Source organism: Podarcis raffonei, chromosome 2, assembly GCF_027172205.1.
Source record: "Podarcis raffonei isolate rPodRaf1 chromosome 2, rPodRaf1.pri, whole genome shotgun sequence".
Classification (NCBI taxonomy): Eukaryota; Metazoa; Chordata; class Lepidosauria; order Squamata; family Lacertidae; genus Podarcis; species Podarcis raffonei.
Window position 1 is genome coordinate 10,166,386 of NC_070603.1, and position 24,173 is coordinate 10,190,558.

General features: G+C 47.6%; 1 long non-coding RNA gene across 1 annotated transcript; it reads right to left on the reverse strand.

The window, feature by feature from the left end:
• Positions 1–1,270: 1,270 nt before the first annotated feature.
• Positions 1,271–1,971, reverse strand: LOC128406091 (uncharacterized). Its single transcript, XR_008328402.1, has 2 exons — positions 1,494–1,971; positions 1,271–1,441 (listed from the first exon to the last, which is right to left on the reverse strand). It is a non-coding gene; the product is annotated as an uncharacterized LOC128406091 (long non-coding RNA).
• Positions 1,972–24,173: the final 22,202 nt, after the last annotated feature.

Consider the following 24,173-nt stretch of genomic DNA (forward strand, 5'->3'; position numbering starts at 1 on the left):
GGTGGCTCCCAACAAAATATTATTATTAATAATAAAGCGATCAAACTCGTGTTGGTACCTTCGAGAACACTGTCCAACCATCTCGTCCTCTGTCGTCCCCTTCTCCTTGTGCCCTCCGTCTTTCCCAACATCAGGGTCTTTTCCAGGGAGTCTTCTCTTCTCATGAGGTGGCCAAAGTATTGGAGCCCCAGCTTCAGGATCTGTTCTTCCAGTGAGCACTCAGGGCTGATTTCCTTAAGAATAGATAGGTTTGATCTTCTTGCAGTCCATGGGACTCTCAAGAGTCTCCTCCAGCAACAAAATTCAAAAGCATCAATTCTTCGGCGATCAGCCTTCTTTATGGTCCTGCTCTCAGTTTCATACATCACTACTGGGAAAACCATAGCTTTAACAATACGGACCTTTGTCGGCAAGGTGATTATGGGATAATTTAGGTAAAACGGACTTTTAATTTAATAACGTTTTAAACAATAATATAGCAAGTTAAATTTCATTAAGCAAGCTGGTTGAAAACAGTTTGGTCTCTTACTATAAGGGCACCTTTTTAAGGGCCTGTGGCACATCCCAGATAGCACCAGGTCTCGGCCCCCGGCCCCCTACCCCATGCAGTAGCCACAGCTCGTTTTCTCTGCATAGGGAGCAGTGGCGTAGCGTGGGGGTGCAGGGGGGGCCGGCCGCACCGGGCGCAACATCTGGGGGTTAGGGGGCGCAAATCCACGGGTTAGGGGGTGCAAATCCACGGCTTAGGGGGCGCAAATTGCTTGCCTTGCCCCGGGTGCTGACAACCCACGCTACGCCACTGGTAGGGAGGGGGGGAAATCATTCTGTGGTTTAGGCAGTAGAAAGGCGAAGTTGCGGTTTCATGGGCCTCCTCTGCCAGAGACTGCCTGTGCAACTGAAGCAAGTCTTCTTTCCTTCTTACTTGCCATCCCACCCTCAGCACTTTTGCTGCTGCTCTGCTTTGATGAATAACTTTTGGGGGCTTCCCCCATCCCTTGAGCGAGGGTGGAGGAAGTAAAGTGAGAGAGGCAGTAAACATTCAGAGTCTGCCCCCTTTAGCATTTTCTCCCGGGTGTCGATAAACTGTCAGCTGAGAGAGGCAGGGGAAATCCTGCTAGACCACAGGCGTAGGTGGGCCTCCAAATCTGTGCTCTCTTTTGTTGTAAACAAAATCTGCCCTTTTCCCCTTCTGGGGTATCCAAGAGCCCATATAGAGTCCTTACGTGGGTTCCCTATTGGTAGGAGAAAATAACAGGCCAACCAGAGAATATTGAGAAGCAAAGCAGCTAGTAAGCCTGATCTTTATTGATCTGTTACAACAGGGTGCTCCCCTCACACGCAGGAAAGGAGGAGGAACCCAGAACAATGGCGTGCAAGGCCTTATATAGACATTTTGAAATTGCCACCCTGTAGATCAAGACCACCCCCAGAAACATCATACCTACATCACAGAAGGGGTGTAGCTCAAGACCACCACCCCAGATGTATCATACCTACATCACAGAAAAGGCGGTCTAAAACAGAAATTTGAATGTTGTTTTTCTCCTGTCGTTGTTTATCTCCTGTCTGGCAGGTTACTTGATTGGATTGCCTGGGGAGCCTGGCCAGTCTTTTGTAATGATAAATACTTAGTAATGAGAAATACTTAGTTCCTGAGTCAGGTCACAGGCTCACCCTGTTCAAACACAGACATACCCTTAAGATAGGTTTGTGAAGGAAAAGACAATGGGGAGGCTTTTCCATTTTCCTTGACCTTGCAGAGAAAACATTTGGTCAGTTTGGGACAGTTTGGGAATCAAAAATGGTTCCAGGTCGGTCTTCCTGTGCTGATCTATGTACATGCTTGGTTGGTACACTTTTGTACATTTAACATATATCTAAGACCTCAAAATTCCTATCACACTTTCTACAGCAGAAGAGCCCCAGGCACAATGAACAGGCAGAGGAGCGATACAGACCAGTGTGTCAGGATTCCCTGTCACTAGGTTGGTTACGTGGTGCCCTACATTACCAAGGACAGTCCTCTCTTTGTGGGGGCCACTGTCAGGGGACATGTCGTCCTCTATTGGAAGATGTCGTCTCTTGGAAGTGCTGGCTGGTCCAAGCCCTGAGAAGGGAGATGCAAGGAGGAGACCTTGATGTTACCCATCAGCAGTTAGCAGCTCCTGGACCGGCTGAGCAAGAAATCTAAGGATGGGGAGAGAGATTTGATTCAGTTTGCATTTAAAGGCAAGCCTACTCAATGTGCACTTCCCATAACAATGCATGATGCAAAATATGGCCACTCCTCTAAAATTGGTACTTTTCTGAATTATGCAATGAAGTTCTCCAACCAAATGATGGTGTATGAAAACACATATTCTAGGCATAGCTGTCAACATTTCCCCTTTTTAAAAGGGAAATTCCCTTATTCCGAATAGGATTCCTCGCAAGAAAAGGGAAAAGTTGACAGCTATGATTCTAGGGCAGGGTTTTTCCAAACCTGGGTCTCCAGCTGTTCCTGGACTACAACTCCCTTCATCTGGGACAACCACTGGCCCTGCTAGCTAGGGATGATGGGAGTTGTAGTCCAACAACAGACTGGAGAACCAAATTTGGGGAACCCTGTACTAGGGAAAGGTGTGTGTATAAATGCACATATTACTGAAAGTAGGGTACAAAAATCCATTATATTGTTTAACGGTCCTGAAATGGGAGAATTCCCATCGATGTCCCCACAAGCATTATATTTTGGTGCCTGGCCCAAACTAAAACCAAAACAAACGTCTGTATTTCCCCCCCCCAGCCCCTCCAAATGTCAATGTGTATTAGATGACGCATGTGAAGTTTTGTTTTGGTATTTGCTGTGTGTCGCAATTCTTTCCAGCAGTTCTTTGACACTAACAGTCCAAGTCCATACATGCCTAACCAGAAGCAAGTCCTCTTGAGTTCAATGGGATTTTCTCCCAAGTAGGTGTGTGTAGGATTGCAATGTGAGCACTCCTTATCAAAAAGATGTTATCATTGTTTCAACTACTGTCAAATCTCTGAGGGCCAAAGCAAGGCGGGACAGACGAGATCCATGATAAGTTCTCCCGACATTTCAATTTTTTACCTAAAAGCAGGTCCATAGTTTTCTGGATTTTACTGGAGCGGCAGCACTGGGGAGGGAGCAGCAATTGACCCTTTTCCACATGTTATTTTGCTGATATAATCCCCTTTCTTTGCGTGGCAAGACCCTCCCCCATGTGAAATGAAGACGCCAGACACAGAATTTTAGGTTAATGGGCATAAAAAGGCCACAACTTTATTGATTACAGGATTGGAAGGTATTGGCCTTAGGCATTGGCTCCTATCAACTACCCGGCATGGGAACCGGGAAGGGTTGTCCACAAACCGTGGGAGTCCTGTTGAAGTACGCCAACTAGGATCCCACGGGTGTCACCGCTCTGGGGCGTGCCGGGGGCCCTTACCTCCGTAGGTTTCGGACAAGGCCACGCCCCTCGGAGTCCTCTACCGGACTACCCTTACCTTTTGGGGAAGGTGATGGCGCTTCCTTCCCCCCGTCATTTGCATAACAATTGACCCCTGCCAATGCCTAACCGCCAATACCAGATTAAGTTGTGACGTTTGCTACGAGGTAGGCGAAAAACCAACAGGCCTGAAGTGAGCCAGATTGGAAAAAAATTCCTACCAGGCCCCTTGCGGCGACCAACCGAAGTCCATAGCAAGGTCAAGGCTAGCTAAACCTAAAGGGAGGGTGGGATGGGAAAAATCGCTCAGCTGTAGAGGGGGCGAAGAGGGAGGTCCCCGGGCGTGCCTAGCCTTAAATAGGCTAGACCACGCCTCCCCAGCCCGCTGATTGGCGGGCTGGGTTGCTGACACGCCCGGGGATTCCCTAATCACGCGGGGGCAAGGGCCAGCCCCCGCGCGAGATGTGGGAGGGATTTCTGCCCGCAACCCCCTCTCCTCCCAGGTCGGAAATGGCTTTGCGTGGCAAGACCCTCCCCCATGTGAAATGAAGACGCCAGACACAGAATTTTAGGTTAATGGGCATAAAAAGGCCACAACTTTATTGATTACAGGATTGGAAGGTATTGGCCTTAGGCATTGGCTCCTATCAACTACCCGGCATGGGAACCGGGAAGGGTTGTCCACAAACCGTGGGAGTCCTGTTGAAGTACGCCAACTAGGATCCCACGGGTGTCACCGCTCTGGGGCGTGCCGGGGGCCCTTACCTCCGTAGGTTTCGGACAAGGCCACGCCCCTCGGAGTCCTCTACCGGACTACCCTTACCTTTTGGGGAAGGTGATGGCGCTTCCTTCCCCCCGTCATTTGCATAACAATTGACCCCTGCCAATGCCTAACCGCCACTCGAGCAAAGCTCGCCGCCAATACCTTCAAGCCTGCAACCAATTCCTAATCCCTGCTATGATGTCGCCCAACCAAATATCATTTCCTTCATCAGACAGATGCACGCCATCCCATCTGTAGAGGGCCTCACTGCTGTACTGGATGCTCGGGTGGCGGATGACGCCCCCGCCCAGAGCTGCCACTCTACGTTCCACAGCCCGCTGCAAGACCTTTCTTGCTTTATTGATTCCAACCGGGCTCACACAATCCCTCCATGTCCTCCTCTCAAGCAAAGAGGACCACAGGATAGTAATGTTTGGGTAAACCGCCAACAAGCCATCAAAATCGTCAAAGATGTTCCATCTCAAATCAATCGCTTTGCGGTATGGTAAGTCATTTTCCCCTAACTGGATGAGCAAGGCATCCGGAGGGCCCTCTGAGGCGGCTCTCGCCATCACGGTTGGCATAAACTCGTTCCAGCGCATCCCTCTTCGCGCTATCCACGTTAGCTCAACATCAGCAGGTAAGTTCAAGTTTTGCCCCAGCCCGGTACAAATGGCACGATTCCTGGCCCAGTGCACAATGCTGTGGCCCACCAACCAAATGCGTACCTTTCGAAATTCTGAAAAGCAAATAGACAAGGAAACAAAGATCAGTGACGCGCCCAGAAGTCAAAGGTTCTTTCTTACGTAAGCTCTGTATGCATTAGATTTCCACCGACCCAGGTCCTTCACCCTCTCCGTGGAGAGCCCGAGGTGTACGGCCGTGGTTGCAGCCCCGATCCGGAAGGAGTGAGCCGCAAATTCGGCCGCGGGCTGCCCACATGCCGCCAAGGCCCTGCGCAACACCCGCGTAAACTGGTGCCTTGCCAACGGTGCTCCGTTAGCATGAATTAATAGGGGGCCTGGGCTTCTGGGTCTTAGGTAGAGGAAACGTCTTGTATCCCTGACTGGGCAGGGACCTCTACCTTGCGCAGCTGGTAACCGTAGGAGGGCCCCCCTGCCCTGCTGATCGGTCTTTGAGCTCCGAACTTGGACTATAAGCTCGTTCGCTGACAGGGTCAAATCACTTAAGAGAATACCCCTCTGGGCGCGGGGGGCCCCTCCTTCGCAAACCAATTCCCCTATGCGAAGGGCCCCAAAGAAGGCTATGGAATAAGCAGCTGAGAATAGGCGAGCTTCGTATTTTGACCAGCATATTTCACGCAATTTTTTGTGTATCTGGGACAAAATATTGAAAGTTATGGGTCTCCTTCTGTCAGGGGTGGGGGGCTGGAGCCGGCGCCACCCTTCCAAGGTCTTCCGCACTATAAATTTTGCGCACGGGTCTATGTCGAAAAAGGTTTTACAGAAGTATGAGATCCCTGCAGAGTGAATATTGAGAGTCTTAGGAGCCCTGCCCAACTCTTTCAGGTGAGCTAAATAGTGTAGGACCTCCCTCGCTGAGGGAACAGATTCCTGTTTTGCGCTGGGAAATTTATAGCGGAACTTTAGGAAATCCGCCCATGCTTTTTTGTATGATCTCATCGTGGAAGGGGCGACTGCACCGAATACTCCCTTCATCACTTCTTCCTCCCAAGACTCCAAAGATGCTCCGGGAAAGGCATCGATGCTTGTTCCGCCTCCGGGGCTAATGAGCGGAAGCGCTCCATCTGAAAGCGAGACAGAGCATCCGCAATGTCGTTATTGATACCAGGTACGAATTTGGCGGAGAAATATATATTGTTCTCCAGACACAGGAGGACGAAAGACCGCAGCAAGTTTCCCACCCTAGGGGTGCGCGCGGACTGCCTAGACAGAACAGCTACCACAGCCTGATTATCTGTGTTGAAACAGACCCTGTGATCGCGAAACTTGTCCGCCCAGAGATGTACTGCCACTAAGATAGGGAAAAATTCCAAGAATGTAAGATCCCGGGATATGGGCTGACCCTGCCACTCTTCCGGCCACTTTTTCGCACACCACTGCCCCCTAAAATACACTCCAAAGCCCAGGGATCCTGCTGCATCTGACTGAACTTGAAAGTCAGCATTGAGTGACATGGAGTCCTGCCATAGGGATATGCCATTGTATTTTTCCAGGAATTGTAGCCAGACTTCCAAATCTGCCTTGACTTCCCTAGAAAGGCGGACCCTAAGCTGCGGAGCCCGGAGACCAGCCGACAGCCTGGCCAGGCGGCCACAGAAGGGACGGCCCGGTGCCACCACCCTACAAGCGAAGTTTAAGTGACCCAGCAGGGATTGAATTTGCCTTAAAGTCACCTTCCTTAGGGGCAGCAGCTGATGTATCAATTCCCTAAGGGATACCAGTTTTTCTTGAGGCAGTCTGGATGTTTGAGCTACCGTGTCTAACTCGATGCCTAGGTAGACCAATGATGTAGCTGGCCCCTCTGTTTTTTCGGCAGCCAGAGGTACTCCTAGCTCAGCTGCCAGGGCCATGAAAGCCTCGAGAAGGGCGGAGCAATGTTGTCTGCTATCTGCCACCAGAATAAAATCATCGAGGTAATGTGACACGCCCGACGATCCTGTCCTGATGCGCAGGGCCCAATCCAGAAAGGTACTAAAGGACTCAAAAGCTGAGCAAGCCACAGAGCATCCCATAGGCATTGCTTTGTCAATGAAGTATGCCCCCTCGAATCTAAAGCCTAGCCACCGGAAGTCCGCTGGATGGACGGGAAGAAGGCGAAAAGCCGACTCAATGTCACACTTGGCGAGGAGTGCCCCACGCCCAAATTTGCGGATCATCTTTACTGCTTGATCGAAAGAGGCATATTTCACCGTACACAACTCCTGGGGGATCGCGTCATTGACCGAGCCTCCCCTTGGATAAGAGAGGTTGTGGATCATGCGGAATTCCCCTGGGGTCTTTTTAGGTACAATACCCAATGGGGATAGGTGAAGTCCTTCTACAGGCGGCTCAGCAAAGGGACCTGCTACCCTACCTGCACTGATTTCCTTCTCTATCTTTTTTCTCACTATCTCTGGCCTTTCTCTAACTGATTTTTGATTTTGAGGGTCCCCGGTGTTAGGTGGAAAAGACACGGGGATTCTGAAGCCGGTAGAGAAGCCCTCCCACAGGTACTGGGCGGATTTCCTATCGGGGTACTGATCCAGCAGAGTTTTGAGGGGCTGAAGATGGATAGGGGAAAAGGCCAGGCCAAGATGCAAATTACTGGCGGCCACCGGTCCCTTGATGGGAGGATCCGGGGGCACCTCTGTTATTGTTGTGGAAGAACCCCCGGCCCCCCCGAAAGGGCTGCTGTTTGTTCTTAAAGCAAGCAGAGGCGGGGTGGTTGCCCCAGCACCGCTCACATTCGTGCTGGTACTTACAGGTGGGACGTGAGCAAACACCCCTGTTGTACTCCCAACAGAGGCGGCGCCGTCTTGGCTCCGTCTTACCCGCCTTGGCCGAATCCTGGTTTTTCTTTTCAATGTACGGATTGACGTCCTCGCCCCAGTAATTAGGATCAGTTAGATCCCATCGAGTTGAAGGCAGGAGAGATGCATTTCTACGGAAATTCTCGTCATACGTTAAGGCAGCGTTTTCCCCGGCCAGCGCAAATGCCCTCCTCACATGAGCCAGGTAGGCAACCAAATCCATGGAGCGCCGCGGATAAGCCGCGCAAACGACTCCCATGAAAACCTGGAACCCATCCAGCCAATTCTCAAAGGTTCTCTCTGCCCTAGGGGTCCTATACCTCCGCTTACCGAATGTTCGCCTCTTCTCACCTTTACCCATTAGCTTAGTCGGGGGAAGGAGGGTGAATATGTCCACGTAGTCCCCATTGAGGATTTTATTCCTCTTTTTCTGAGACAAATGGTTCCCCAGTATAAAGTCGGTGGACTGATTGGTGGCGACTTTTACATCCTCCACTAGGGCCCCATCCTTCCAGTCCAGCACCCCATTGAAGGTCTTACGATGGGAATTCGCCCTCCTTTCATGCGCCCAAAGAGGAATCCCGTGATTTGCCTCGCCCAGGCCCCAGTAGTTATCCATGGGGCCCTCGCTATCAGAATCCGAGGATGACGTACCTGAATCGTCCTCAGTCTCGGACCGCTTACTTCTTTTCTTCTTCAAAGAGGTGTGCTTTCTCTTGGCCTTTCTTTTCCCTCCTTGGGCCTCGACGTTGGCTGAGTTCCCACTATCGGGTGCCCGACTCTTTTGAGGTTGCTCTTGCTCCTCCTCCCAGGCCGAGCCCGCGCTGTCATCGGTAGAGCTCTGCTGCTGCTGTTGCTCCTGGAAAACACTAGGAATGTCTACAACCTGAGAAACCGTATTGCTACTGGTCCCTTTAGCCATAGCCTTCCCCCTGGTTTGACCTTTAACTGGTGCCTTGCCTTTTCCAGCGCTTTGGCTGGCTTTCTTATTCATGGCTGCCTGGGCACGGGTATTGGGTCGACCTGTGTTTGGGTTTTCCAATTGTGCGGCGCCTCCTGCTGGCACCATGGTGCCCTGGCGACCCTGATTGCTAGGGGGGGTATCAGGAATTACCTCCTGGGATGGCTCCGGGGCCGGCAGAGCCGTGGCCCCAGGCCTGCACTGTCTGTAAAATGTTTCAAACGCTCTAAAAAATTGCACAAAAGCTTGAGGATCGCAGGGCATGGCCATGACTTGGGCGCTATTGGCACCTGCAGATGGTGCCCGCTGGTTGCCAGAAGTGGATGGCTGCTGGTCCCCGCCAGATGCCATTGCCAGCTATATCCGGGCCAACTGAACACACTTAACCGCCCCCACCGAAAATGCACCTACACCAAAATTGGCGCGCTGCTTCGACTAGTTCAGAATTGTCTACACCACTTAACACGCCTCCTCGGATTGATGCGCCGACACAGGGATCTGCCTAGTTCAGTATTGTAAACACTGGTTAAGGCCCGCTAGTAATTTTGAGAAGCAGTTCTCCTCTTAAATTTTCTGCCTTTACTTATATAATAGTTTGCCCAACTACAGAAGAGTAGATGCAGTGGTTGTCAACCGCACTAAGAGAAGGGCTATTGGGTGTAGCCTGTTGTATTTTATTTTATTTTATTTTATTTATTAAAATTATTTATTTATTTATTATTACTATTACTATTATTATTATTATTATTATTATTATTATTTTATTATTATTGTTATTATTAATATTATTATTATCTTTATCTACCTATATGTTTATTGTTATTATTATTATTGTAACTATTTACTGTCTTTGCAATGCTCTAAGCCACGCCTTATGTGAATTAAATCAGAAAGAATTGAAACCTAAAGGAAAAAATTAAATCACTTTTGGAAAGCCTTAAATCAACTCCGCGGAAAATAGAATGCTACTTAAAGGAATAGGGTAAAGAGATAGCTTCTCAGTCAAAAGTAACCCCTAAACAACCTTGCCCTCAGGCAAGCACTGATTAGATTCTAAAAGAGAGCCGCTGGAAATGAAAACCTGCTTAAAAGCAATCAGCAATGAAATCCCTGTAGGTGCCTGGTAAAAACTGTTGAATAAAGGGGAAATTTAATCCTGCCCGCTGGCCCCTGCCTGCGTTAATGTGCTGGCAGAAGGCAGGATAACTGGAAGCAATGAAAGGAAATAGTCACTCAGCGTTATCCTCTGGTAAAATGGCGACCGCTAGGCAAGCCACGTGGTACTCAAAATGGCGCTGGGGAGGAAGGTCGCCTAACAACAAACCAGCTTCTTAGCCGGGATACTGTCCGAGCGAGCGGTTAACCCGCCGGCGCGATGACTTTTCGAGTTCCCCAATCCCCCAAGCAGCGATGGGAGCGAGCTCGGTATAGTGGCCACTCTGCCGGACTTAATGCTGAGGCGGCACGGAGTCGGAGGCTGTAATGCCAAGGAGTCTCCCACGGTATTTGCCTCTAGGAAGATGGCGGCCGTTAGGGAGAACACGTGGTCTAACAAAGAAGGACCCTGACGTACAAGCGGCTATGGAATAGCGCTTCCCCCCCCAAGCGCGGGGGCCGATCGGCACCCTCACGGAGTAGAAGAGAGACACTCCTCCCCCCCCAAGTGCGGGGGCAGCACCCACGCTAATAAGACAAAAGCCCCGCTGTTTTGCCTAACCACAGCAATGCGCTCTGACCTGAAAAAGACGCCGAGCAAACCTGCAATACTCCGCCCACGGCAAATTAAACTGAAATAAACGGCCCCTGCCCGAGAAAAAATAGAAAGAACCGCACAACCTGGTCTTCGTGAACCGCTAGAAATGCGATGAAGAAAAATCCGCCGCTGAACTGCGCTGCCGCCCGTCAGCTGGTCGCAAGAGCTGGTCCTGTTCCCGACCGCCGGACCCCCGGAGCGCTGCCGCCCGACAGCTGATCGTAAGGGCTAGTTCCGCCCCTAGCAGCCGGATCTTCGAAATCTGAACCAGGGAAAGGCGAGGAAGAACGCCTAATAATTTTCCAGAGGAAGCTTCTGCCGGCTTGTGCGAGCAAAGGAAAACGGCTCCGGGAACGTCGAAAACACAGAAAAATCGCTCAAAAATCGCTCAGCTGTAGAGGGGGCGAAGAGGGAGGTCCCCGGGCGTGCCTAGCCTTAAATAGGCTAGACCACGCCTCCCCAGCCCGCTGATTGGCGGGCTGGGTTGCTGACACGCCCGGGGATTCCCTAATCACGCGGGGGCAAGGGCCAGCCCCCGCGCGAGATGTGGGAGGGATTTCTGCCCGCAACCCCCTCTCCTCCCAGGTCGGAAATGGCTTTCCCCACAACAGTGAGTGAGTACAAGCATAATGCAAGTACTTGTGTGTTTTCTTCTTCGCTTTTGTTTCACCCTACTTTTCAACTTTTTAAAATACTAGATTTTTGTTTTTGTTCGGAATAAATTGCATGATTCATTTCTGCCAGTTCCTTAATTGAAATTCCACTAGTCATCTTGGTCAGAAAAAAGAAAGTTGAGCCGTAGTAAAATCATGTTTTGTTTGTTCTTGGTTTGGTCACTCAGTTTTCCATAAAAGAGGAAAATATCTTTTGACTTCTGCCAAGGTTTCAGAGTTATTGACTGTGCAAGTGCCATCTTCACTTATTTTCAAAGGGATTTTAAAATTATTATTATTTCTCGTATTTGGCATGCCAGTATTTGATCACCATGCTTAACTGTTTTCAAGTGTTTTAACTTCACGATATTTATGTTCTTGTAAATCTCTTTTGATTTTGAATAATACATTTGTATTTAATTATTTCTGCTTACTGTTATTTAATTCTACTCAATGATTGTTTCGTTTCTGTTTTAATTCCATTGCTGTCTTTCTTTCTTTCTTTCTTTCTTTCTTTCTTTCTTTCTTTCTTTCTTTCTTTCCTGGAAAAACCCAAAAGATATGATTTGCACTCTTAAGTATACTTTGCTGGCTTCCCACAGTTTTGCCATATATATTTCCTGTATATTACCATTTCTGAAACGGAGTTGTAGTTTTTGTTCATAACTGCGTTGGAGTTCTTTGTCTTGTAACAGAGTCTCATTCCCTTGCCAAGTTTTCTCCCTGACGAAATCTAACTCCCACAGAAAAGATTACAAATTATAGTTGGCATATATCATGCTTTTTGTGCCACAAACCTTAATTTTTTCAACAATACTATCAGAAACCATACATATTTGGGTGGGTGGGGTGGAGAGAAGGTATCATTTCTGCCATTGGGATGCTGATATCTCCAAATACATTGTTGGCAATAATAATACTTGCTTAACTTTTCTATAGGCTTATCACGTGTTTAAAATGTTTTCTAGTTTTCTAGCCCCAGCAAGGAAGTCTAGCGTTATCTAGCCTCAGCCAAGGATGATGGGAGTTGTAGTCCAGCCAGGCGACTGGAGGGCTACAGGTTTCCCACCCCTCATATAAAATACGATTACAAAAGTTGAGGCTGCTGAACAGACTCTTGGGCTGGGGTGTTTTGTTGGGGGAGGTTGTTGCTGGGTTTGTTTGTTTGTATCTTGGTGTATTTGGTTTTTTTTTTTTGTACGTTTTATTTATTGTTTATGAGTACTTTTGCTATGTTGTAGCTGTGGTTTTTTTCCATGTTGTAAGCCACTTTGGGGACATGGGTGGTGCTGTGGGTTAAACCACAGAGCCTAGGGCTTGCCGATCAGAAGGTTGGCGGTTCGAATCCCTGCGACAGGGTGAGCTCCCGTTGCTCGGTCCCTGCTCCTGCCGACCTAGCTGTTCGAAAGCACATCAAAGTGCAAGTAGATAAATAGGTACCACTCCGGCGGGAAGGTAAACGGCGTTTCCGTGCGCTGCTCTGGTTCGCCAGAAGCGGCTTAGTCATGCTGGCCACATGACCCGGAAGCTGTACGCCGGCTCCCTCAGCCAATAAAGCGAGATGAGTGCCGCAACCCCAGAGTCAGCCACGACTGGACCTAATGGTCAGGGGTCCCTTTACCTTTACATTTACCATCTGTATTACATCTATATTATTTTCTCACCAAACTTCAATACATGCAAGTTACGAATAGTCATAAGAGAAATGTTGCAAATAGCCTTGGCTTTCCTGTGTTAATATTTATGATTTTTAACGCAGCCAGGATGTCTGTGTCCACCCACAGATGCTGATCTTTCTCAGTTGGGCTTCCTCTTATGGCAGCTTTACCCCATCAGGGAGGAAGCAGCAGCAGTAAGCAGGGTGGGGTGGTGGAATCTAGATCAGGACTGTCTAGGGTGAAGGATGACAGCCTCCCTTCATCCACTCCATGGTCCGAATCCAGACCCCGCCTATAGGGTTCCTATTTGGGGAACTAAAACCAAGAATGCAAGAGGTCAGTCACATGCTTAAATGCCACATCTAGTTTTCACACCATACAAATCCAACACACTTTTAAACCACCGCATGGCTGCACTTCTCAGGAATCTTGGGGGACGTCATGTGCATTGAACATGCTTTAAATGTATGTTGTGGTTCTGCCCTAAGTGAATCCTGTTGTGCTTTTGGAGCAGACTTGTGGAAACTGTGAACCCACCAAGCGGAATGTAAGCAAATCAGTCTCCTAAGCTTAAGCCAAGAATAGTATTCTCTATGAAATTGAATATCAATATAGGCATCAAGGTTTTGAGTTTAGACCACTGAAGAAGCCCAGAAAACTACCTTGGGAGTGTGCTACCTGCAAACCCCAGTAAAAGGGCCCCATCGGGGGCGAACAGCAGCCTCTTGATTTCTTGGACTGCCAGGGCGAAACAGGTGCAAAATGCCGGCACCCTGTCTACAACTTCATTAACATCCATCTACAACGTCACTAGCATCTCTTGGTATTGTGAACAACATCAAACTGTCAGTCAGTCAGTCAGTTTTATTGGACATAGCCAAAGGCTGCAGCAATGTACACAGAATCATTCAACAATTAAAAGAAAATATATTGGATTGATACAAAAGACTTAAAACATTTCTATTATCTATTATTCTATTATTCTATTATTAAAAACATTTCTATTATCAAAACATTACGTACTCAGGCCCAGGGACCAAATGTGGCTATCCAGAACTCTCTGTTTGGCCGTCATGACTCTTTGCCCCAATCCCTAGCCCCAACCGCAGTGCTTTTGCCTGACCAGATTGTGCCCTTAAAGTGATACTTGAGGACAGAGGGAGAGAGAGAGAGAGAGAGAGAGAGCGAGAGCGAGAGAGAGAGAGAGAGAGAGAGAGAGAGAGAGGTGTCCCTAGAAACTGCTGACTTCTGCATGGATGGAACGGAATGCTGTCCTGTCACATTGTTCATTGTAAACCCTCAACCCTGATCCTGGAATGTCCTGCTTTTCTCCTCTTTTCATCAGATAAATGTTGGAGGGTATGGTGTTATGTGACCCCCAAGCCAAGGAGATAACTATAAAACCTTTAGAAGACACCTGAAGGTAGCCCTGTATAAGGAAGTTTTTAAATATTTAATGATTTGTTATGTTTTTATATATGTTGGAAGCTGCCCAGAGTTAAATGGGTGGGGGTATAAATAATAAAATTTTGATGAAGACAATGGAATAGGATGTCCCTGTTTTCATCAGAGAAATGTTGGAGGGTATGCCATTGCCCTGCCCATTTTGGCATCTGGCTGTACCCACCTGAAATATACTCAGAGTCGAGAGTGGATTTCATGCTCTTTATTCAGCTCATAGTGGTGAGGAGGAATGGAAGTTCCCCCAGAATGTCTGCTTTGTATACATTATTCACACAATGGGCCCCACGTGATTGGCTAATTCCTGGATTCTCCTGTAGGCCAATCAGGTTGCGGATTCACTTCCAACTGGAGCTGGATTGGGTGGCTCCTGTGGACCAATCAGACTGCTGCATTCTGGATCCTATTGTTCTAGGACAAATCAGACTGCTGCATTCTGAATCCTATTATTCTAGGACCAATCAGACTGCTGCATTCTGAATCCTATTATTCTAGGACCAATCAGACTGCTGCATTCTGAATCTTAATTGTTCTAGGACCAATCAGACTGCTGCATTCTGAATCCTATTGTTCTAGGACCAATCAGACTGCTGCATTCTGAATCCTATTGTTCTAGGACCAATCAGACTGCTGCATTTTGGATCCTATTCAGCTCAGTACATAACACCACCCTTGCTAAATTGCTTGTGTTTTTGCTTCCTGCCTGGGACTGCTAAAAGCATGAGGATTGTCAAGCATGTCCATTGGGCATGGAGCATGCAAGCCAAGGTGGAAGAAGCTGCCACCGCTGGTGTTAAATTTCCACCTCCGGTGTTTATATGTGTGTCATTTAGTGGCAGTGAGAGTAACCAAATTCATTGCGTTCCCAGGTCTGAATAAACCTCCTACACTTGCCACTTCCTCTTGCCTTATGCCAGCCTGCCGTAAGTCAGAGGCTGAGAGCACTCTAGGAATGACGGTGGCAGGCACAAAGAGGTGGGTGGACTCTTCAGGGTTGGTCATAGTGAAAGTCTCAGTTTGACGCAGGTGGCGGCTTCCAGCAAGCAGCCTGGCAGAGCCTGTTAGGAGATCAGTCTGAAAGAGAGGGGGAATGCCAAAGTGATGAAGATAGGCATGGCTTTGGTTTAAATCAAAACTGGCAATCCAAATGAAGGGCTCCATTTTATCCAAGTTATTTAATACTTTTTTAAAATAATATTTTTTATTAAATTTTCTAATTTTACATTTCGAATTAAACATATTTTATTATACCACACATTCACGGACTTCCCTCCCTCCCCTTCTAAGCTTCTTTTACCTTATTCACCGTTCCTGCATATTTTAATATATCCATCTAATTTAATGTTCCTTTCTTACATCAGTTCAAAATATGCTATACTGTTGAATTACTTTAATACTGCCAGCGTTTTTAACTGTGCGCAATTACTTTCAATATACTTGACAAAAAATTTCCACTCCCCTGTTCTTCTTGTTCTCTTATTCTACTTGTTAGACTTGCTAATTCTGCATATTCTATCATCTTAAGTTGCCAATCTTCCTTACTGGGGACCTCCCTCATTTTTGGGCTAACAAGATCCGAGCCGCTGTTGTTGCGTACTTAAATAAGTTCTTTTGACTCCTGGGAACCTCTGTCTGAACAATTCCTAACAGAAATGCCTTGGTTTTTTGGGGGGAAGTTGTTTTACACAATTTTTTTCATCTCAATTTATATCATTTCCCAAGATACTTTAACTTTTTTGCATGTCCACCACATATGGAAAAAAGTTCCTTCTGCTTCTTTGCATTTCCAACATAAGTCCGATTCCACCTTATGCATCTTAACCAATCTACTTGGAGTTAAATATAATCTATGGATCATTTTCATGTAATTCTCTTTCAGTGTATAGCATGCAGTCCCCTCTTGCAGCTGCTATTTACATTTGAAAAACTAGACATGCAGATCATATTCACAGTTAGTGTCATGACACTGCGAGGTTCATCTACCGTTTTGAAAAAATGCTTCATTTGTTCATACTAAAAATAAAACATTACTCACGTGCTGCCACCCAGAAACAAGAATTCCTTACTTCCCATTGTTTAGCAATGACTAATCATCATCATCATCACACAGGGGTATAGGGACCCTTTAAGTTCATGACAGACTTCTGCTGTATCTGATAGTGCACATCCAATGTCTTATTCTCCATAGCAAGACAAGTACCATATTTTTCGCTCTATAAGACACACTTTTTCCCTCCTAAAAAGTAAGGGGAAATGTGTGTGCGTCTTATGGAGCGAATGCAGGCTGTGCAGCTATCCCAGAAGCCAGAACAGCAAGAGGGATTGCTGCACGCGGCTCTGTCCCTTCCCCCACCTCCCGGAAAAGCCCCCAAGAGCGGCACACATGCTCCGTGTGGCTCTTTAAAGGGAGTGCGGCTTTGGGGGCTTTTCCCCGAGGAGGGAGAAGGGCAGCCTGTCCATGTGGCTCGTGAAAGGGAGGGCTGAGCAGAATATTTTTTTTCTTGCATTCCCCCTCTAAAAACTAGGTGCGTCTTATGGTCAGGTGCGTCTTATGGAGCCAAAATACGGTAATATATAATACCCTATTTACTTGTCTAAAGAAAAAGGAAGATACTGTACTAAACTATCTAACCACCTGCATGCTTTCTTGGGCCACATTCTGAGCCCACGATGGAGGGAGGGGCTTATGATGTTGACACCCCAGTGGACAGTGAGAGTGGTTTAGTTTGCAGAATTAATTTGGGAGAGTGTCTGCACCACCCACCTTTTGGCATCAATTTCCACCATTTCCGTCCTTTCACAGCCTCATCTGCGTTACCTCTGGCGACCTCTCCACCATTATTATTTTTTTGACAAGCTGGTTTTCCTTTTGACTTTTTATTTCTTACGGTCACTTATTCTTTGAATTCCATCCCCACCCTTGGAGATCTTGTAAGTGCAAACCTACACAGCTGTGTAGCTACGCACAACAGCACATACTGGTTTGTAGTCACTTTTCTAATTCCATTTTTAAAATTTCAATATCTAGTGCAAGTAACCATGGACTCACTGCCACATGGCAAGGTATGACGTGGCACCACCTTCAGAAGGTGGAACGGGGAAATTATTACTTATTAAATTTGTATACCGCCCAATAGGTAGGTAAAGGTAAAGGACCCCTGGATGGTTTAGTCCAGTCAAAGACGACTATGGGGTTGTGATGCTCATCTCGTTTTCAGGCCGAGGGAGCTGGCATTTGTCTGCAGACAGCTTTCCAGGTCATGTGGCCAGCATGGCTAAACCGCTTCTGGCACAACAGAACACTGTGACGGAAGCCAGAGCGCACGGAAACGCCGTTTACCTTCCCGCCACAGCAGTACCTATTTATCTACTTGCACTGGTGTGCTTTCAAACTGCTAGGTTGGCAGGAGCTGGGACAGAACAACAGGAGCTCACCCCATTGTGGGGATTCGAACCGCTGACCTTCTGATCGGCAAGCCCAATACCCGCAAACGGCTCCATATGTCACCACTGATTCCACTATATACCAAACTGCTCCATTCCTCCCACTGCAAAATAATGTACTGTACAGGAAGCAAACCAAGGAGATGCACATGTGTCAAGCAAAATGTCAAGGGTGTCTCTGAGAGAAAGCCCTTGTGACATCATCACTTACACTTTCCACGTTGCTATGTGCCAGCGATGTTGCCATGTGACTCAGAATTGTGTGCTGTTTGTTTGAAATGCAGCATAGTGTTGAGAGACGTGGAAAATACGAAACAGGGGGGAGAGCATTGCCTCCGCAGTGCAAGGAACCTGCGTGCATCTCCCCTAAGTCATATTATGCATTATTCTTTGGCTATAGTGAATTTTGCTTCAACAGATGAAAGCAAGTTTCTAGATCTCATGGTTTCGTATGAAAATTTGAACATGTGCAGGCACTCGTGTCTGCTGGCATCTGGCCCATAGCTGTCAACCGTCCTTATTTGGCGGGAAACTCCCTTATCCCAGCGCTGTGTCCCACTGCTGTCCCTTATTGATGATGTCCCTTAAATTTCCTGGCTTTCAAAGGAAGCAGCTCCTCTCCCTCCCTCCCTGCCGACCAGGGAGGAGGGAGGCTCCAACTGTGTTGCTTGGCTGTGTTGCTCACCTAATAAGGAGTCTAAGAATGACTGGGGGGTGGAGCTTGCATGCCTTGTGCCGATCAAATCGGCTGCGTTGCCTGGGGACTCGCCTTTGCTCAGCACTTCCCAGCGGAGAGGTGACGGTGGTTTTCCTTGCTGCATCCCCTTTGCCGGGTTGCTGCGCTGTGGGAACCACCACTTGAGGCTTCATTTGGCTGCTGGCTGGGCTTTCTGCCTTTGGCTTGGAGGGGCTCAGAAGTTGAACATACCTGCGCCCAGAAAATCCCTTATTTTGGCTGCTGATCTCTTATTTTCGAGGCTGCTGGTCCCTTATTTTCAAATCTGTAAGTTGACGGCTATGATCTGGCCTGGTACACTGTTTTTGATAATGGAGAGCAGTTCTGGCCAGTTTTCCGGTGTAAAGACCATTGAAATGCATTGAGCATGCAAGAGGCGCAGTTGCACATTTCAAAGGAGCATGTGCAGCAGAAGTACCCAGCATGGAGGGCACCTCATGTTCTTTGCTCTTAAGAATCAGACAAGATAGAAATGGAGCCAGCTGCTTAGTTTTCCTCCGGGTTGATGTTTCTCATCGACCTAAATTCAAGTGTGGTTGCGGTGAAGAGGTTTGACAACACAGCTTGTGTGATTCAGCAGACCACTGCCCCACCCACTTTGAGGTTGTTTGCAGTTGCATACTGAAATCTCAGTTTGTCATGTGAATTTTCTGCTTGTGAGAAGGAAATCAGTCATGTTGAGTGGTTATTAAACTGCTGATACTGCTCATGTGAACATAGTGCAAGTCCATGCACAAACATAAAGAGGAAAAGGGACCCCTGACCATTAGGTCCAGTCGTGACCGACTCTGGGGTTGCGGCGCTCATCTCGCTTTATTGGCCGAGGGAGCCGGCATACAGCTTCCGGGGCATGTGGCCAGCATGACTAAGCCGCTTCTGGCGAACCAGAGCAGCGCACGGAAACGCCGTTTACCTTCCCGCCAGAGCGGTACCTATTTATCTACTTGCACTTTGACGTGCTTTCGAACTGCTAGGTGGGCAGGAGCAGGGACCGAGCAACAGGAGCTCACCCCGTCACAGGCATTCAAACCGCCGACCTTCTGATCAGCAAGTCCTAGGCTCTGTGGTTTAACCCACAGCGCCACCTGTGTCCCTCTACGCACAAACATACACCACCATTAAATCTGACACATAGTGTGCCTTTTGAAGCGAAGAACGCCCATAATCACTGCTACGTATACTGTTACCATCCTGCTTATTGTCCTAATGGCGATTTGATTTACCTGTCCTTCTGTTCACCTTTAATCCCTGGTGCGTTTGTCTTGTTACGCCAGTCTTTCATCCTCTATGGTCCAGGCTTCTGCAGAGCAGCAGAACTGAGAGGTGAACTTTTGCTGGACTGCACCATTTCAATATGCATTTGGTGCTGCTGAGGTACGGTATTTCTACCCAGTCCCTGACACCTACCTCCTCAATAGATCCCAAGTCTCTGCAGCAGCAAAGATCAGGGCATTAGGCTTGCACTCTTAGTTTGTCTTATATATGTGCAGTTAATCTGGATTCTTCCACAGTATTTTTATTGCTAGGGTTTCCTATGGGTTGTTTGTGGATTGCCCTCCACAGTTTTTCAATATGAGATGGCTTGGTGAGGTCTACTGAAATGCTGTTGTTTGTTCTGAATTGAATTAATCAATTATTACCTTGGAAATGTGGCGTTTATATATTTGCATGCTTTTATATCTTACTATTGTACTTTACTGTAAGCTGTTTAGGCCAGGATGACATGGAAAGTTTACATACAAATAAACATGATGGTGTTCGCATCTACATAGTTCCGTCCTTATTTCAGACATAGTGATATATCGATATATCAAAATGCTGAAAACCAGATGTCGCCCAGCCCTAATTATGATAATGATGGTTGGCTGCAGCTTTTCTTGGAGTATTTGAAGGAACAAGCGGTGTTGCTGAGGGCAGGGGGAACAGGGTTGCCACCTTATTTTATCGCTCTTGCGCCTTTAACAGCAGCCTGTGGTGTAAACGTTTAAGTAAGAGAAGCATTTTCTGGCCCTGAGCTAGAGCGGCTAGGAAAGCTTCGTTTGCTTAATTTATGCCTGCTGGGTTGTTAAAAAGTCAGTTTTGCATAATTAAATAAACAGTTTGCATTCTGAGTGGGAGGGAAAGCGACAAAAACATAGTTGTTTGGGGAAAGCTAGCCTATCCTTTGATCTTCAGCTGTTTAGCTCACTGCTAGAAAACTGATGAGTGGCAGCAGAGGATCAGGAATCTTGAGTCGCTGTTGGGCCATATGTGTGTACCTTTCCTCTCGTCTACTGTACTTATTTCTTCTAAGCTGGGCATAAATCCTGGCTCTCATCACCACTTTTCTTCACATGCAAGCCAGTGAGATCCATCTCCCTTATAAAGACTCGGTCGAGAGAGGTTTTCAAACTTTCTATCCACTGAGGAACTGAGGTCATGGAGGTGCACTGCAGAGGCTTCTGGGTACTTTATTCTCCAGCCCATAAGTTATATACCATATATACTCCACCCCCATCGTTCTATCCGGACACTGAGGTCCAGCGCCGAAGGCTTTCTGGTGGTTCCCTCCCTGCGAGAAGCCAAGTTACAGGGAACCAGGCAGAGGGCCTTCTCGGCAGTGGCACCTGCCCTGTGGAATGCCCTCCCCACCAGATGTCAAAGAGAACAACAACTACCAGACTCTTCGTGACCCCATGGACCAGAGCACTCCAGGCACTCCTCTCTTCCACTGCCTCCCGCAGTTTGGTCAAACTCATGCTGGTAGCTTCCAGAACACTATCCAACCATCACGTCCTCTGTCGTCCTCTTCTCCTTGTGCCCTCCATCTTTCCCAACATCAGGGTCTTTTCCAGGGAGTCTTCTCTTCTCATGAGGTGGCCAAAGTATTGGAGCCTCAGCTTCAGGATCTGTCCTTCCAGTGAGCACTCAGGGCTGATTTCCTTCAGAATGGATAGGTTTGATCTTCTTGCAGTCCATGGGACTCTCAAGAGTCTCCTCCAGCACCGTAATTCAAAAGCATCAATTCTTCGGCGATCAGCTTTCTTTATGATCCAGCTCTCACTTCCATACATCACTACTGGGGAAACCATAGCTTTAACTATACGGACCTTTGTTGGCAAGGTGATGTCTCTGCTTTTTAAGATGCAGTCTAGGTTTGTCATTGCTTTGCAGTCCTGTTTAGGGAAGCTTTTAATGTTTGATGCGTTACTGTATTTTAATATTTTGTTGGAAGCCGCCCAGAGTGGCTGGGGAAGCCCAGCCTGATGGGCGGGGTATAAATAATTTAAAAATTATTATTATTATTATTATTATTATTATTATTATTATTATTCCCAGAATTTGTGAAGAGTGCTGGAAGGGGCACCTCTGTGAACAACAGTTCCCAGGATTCTGGGGGCTGGGTGCTTTAAATGCACAGTGTATAGAAAGCCATTGGGTGGAATGTTTTGCAAGGACCTGTGGACAAGGCTGGCCTGTGCCGACGATGCTGGCAATGGCAACAAGCGTGTGGGTTGCTGACTCTCAGCAAAGGGGTGGAACAGTTATTCTGTCTTCTCCCCCCCCCCCCGCCGTCCCAATCAATCAGTGAAGCCGCATGCAAGCCCTGACAGCTACTCCTTGGGAGGTCTGAGCTCACCCTTTGAAACTGCATCTGGCTGCGGCTGTGTGAGCAGCTGCGTGGGGCGTGGCCGGCAGGGAATGCGTTTGTTCTTGGCAGTCAGGGGAGTTGGGGCTTGTTTTATAACATTTTTTAACGCCCCCCGCAAGGCAAGTTCCAGGTGAGACTGCAAAGATCCCTATAGAGGGAAAATGGAACAGAGGGGGATGAAGTGGGGTGGGCCGGGGGAAGAGAGAGAGACTGCTGCCTGCCGTGTGTGTGTGTGTAAGAAGGAGTAGCAGCAAAAGGTGTACAGTGGTACCTCAGGTTAAGAACTTAATTCATTCCAGAGATCCGTTCTTAACCTGAAACTGTTCTTAACCTGAAGCACCACTTTAGCTAATGGGGCCTCCCGCTGCCCTCGCGCCATTTCTCTTCTCATCCTGAAGCAAAGTTCTTAACCCGAGGTACTATTTCTGGGTTAGCGGAGTATGTAACCTGAAGCGTATGTAACCTGAAGCGTCTGTACAGTGGTACCCAGGTTAAGTACTTAATTCGTTCCGGAGGTCCGTTCTTAACCTGAAAATGTTCTTAACCTGAAGCCGCTTCTGGCAAACCAGAACAGAACACGGAAACGCCATTTACCTTCCCGCCGGAGCGGTACTTATTTATCTACTTGCACTTCGTGTTTTCAAACTGCTACGTTGGCAGGAGCAGGGACCGAGCAATGGGAGCTCACCCCATCGTGGGGATTCGAACCACCAACCTTCTGATCTGGCTCTGTGGTTTAACCCACAGCGCCACCCGCAACCCTGTTAAATGGCTTACCTATGTGTTTTTGTACCGTATAGAGATGGTGCTTGAAGTGCACCAACAAGGTACATAGCCCGTTAATAGGCCTAACTATGCTACAATCCCATCAACACTCACTAGGCAGTAGGTCTCATTGACTTCAGTGGGATTTACCTCTGAGTAACCAGGGATGCGGGTGGCACTGTGGTCTAAACAACTGAGCCTAGGGCTTGCTGATCAGAAGGTCGGCGGTTCGAATCCCTGCGACGGGGTGAGTTCCCGTTGCTCGGTCCCTGCTCCTGCCAACCTAGCAGTTCGAAAGCACGTCAAAGTGCAAGTAGATAAATAGGTACCGCTCCGGCGGGAAGGTAAACAGTGCTTCTGTGCGCTGCTCTGGTTCGCCAGAAGCAGCTTAGTCATGCTGGCCACATGACCCGGAAGCTGTATGCCGGCTCCCTCGGCCAATAAAGCGAGATGAGCGCTGCAACCCCAGAGTCGTCCGCGACTGGACCTAACGGTCAGGGGTCCCTTTACCTTTAACCATGCATAGGCTTGCACTATTACCCTTCTGACAGATGACATCCGCTTAACCTCTGTGACTCAGAGGCCCATGCCTCTTTCTGTGGTACTCTAGATTCGGCAAAATTATTTACAGTTTTATTCTATTTGTTTTGTGACAACTTGGTTATTCACCTCCCCATTTTACAGATGAGGAACTAGAGCTGACAAGTAATGATTTTTTTGCTCAGACAGTCATGCCTATGCAAAGATTCAAGCCAGGGTGAGTGAGGCAGTCTACCCTTTAGATTCCCTTAAATCCCAGCATTCAGCATTTTCTTTACATTCTGACTAGATCCTTTTTCAGACATTCCAATGTGTGCACAATTAACACATATGTTGGTCAGGGTGGGGCCTGCCGCCTCCCCAACTTTCATTCATTGCACATGTATTTACAAGATCTCCAAGATCTCAATCACCATTTCATTCAGTTTTCAAGCATGTATCAGGTAACTACACTCACCCTTGCAGACAGCAGGATCTAGGATCAGTCTAGATTCAAAGCAGTATTTTGAGGAACAGCAGGAAGGATTCCAGTTTGAGGGAAAAAGAAACCCTACAAATTTGTGCTACAAACTGGTTAGTTTTGCCCAGCCACAAAGGTTGCTCAGTGCCCTTTATTTTTTAAAAAATAAATTTTATTTTTGCATTTTCTATTTTACATAAACAAATGAATTAAAAACATAAACATATAATCTTTTCTGACTTCCTTCCCCCACCCCATTGTGGATCTTAATGTAGTGATTTCCCCCTCTGCATCTCTGTCATAACTCTGATTTTATAAATCCTTTATCAATCCATAGATCAAATTTTTACTACAAGTTTTCTCTCAATCCTACCAGTGTATGTAGTTGTTGTTCAGATAAATA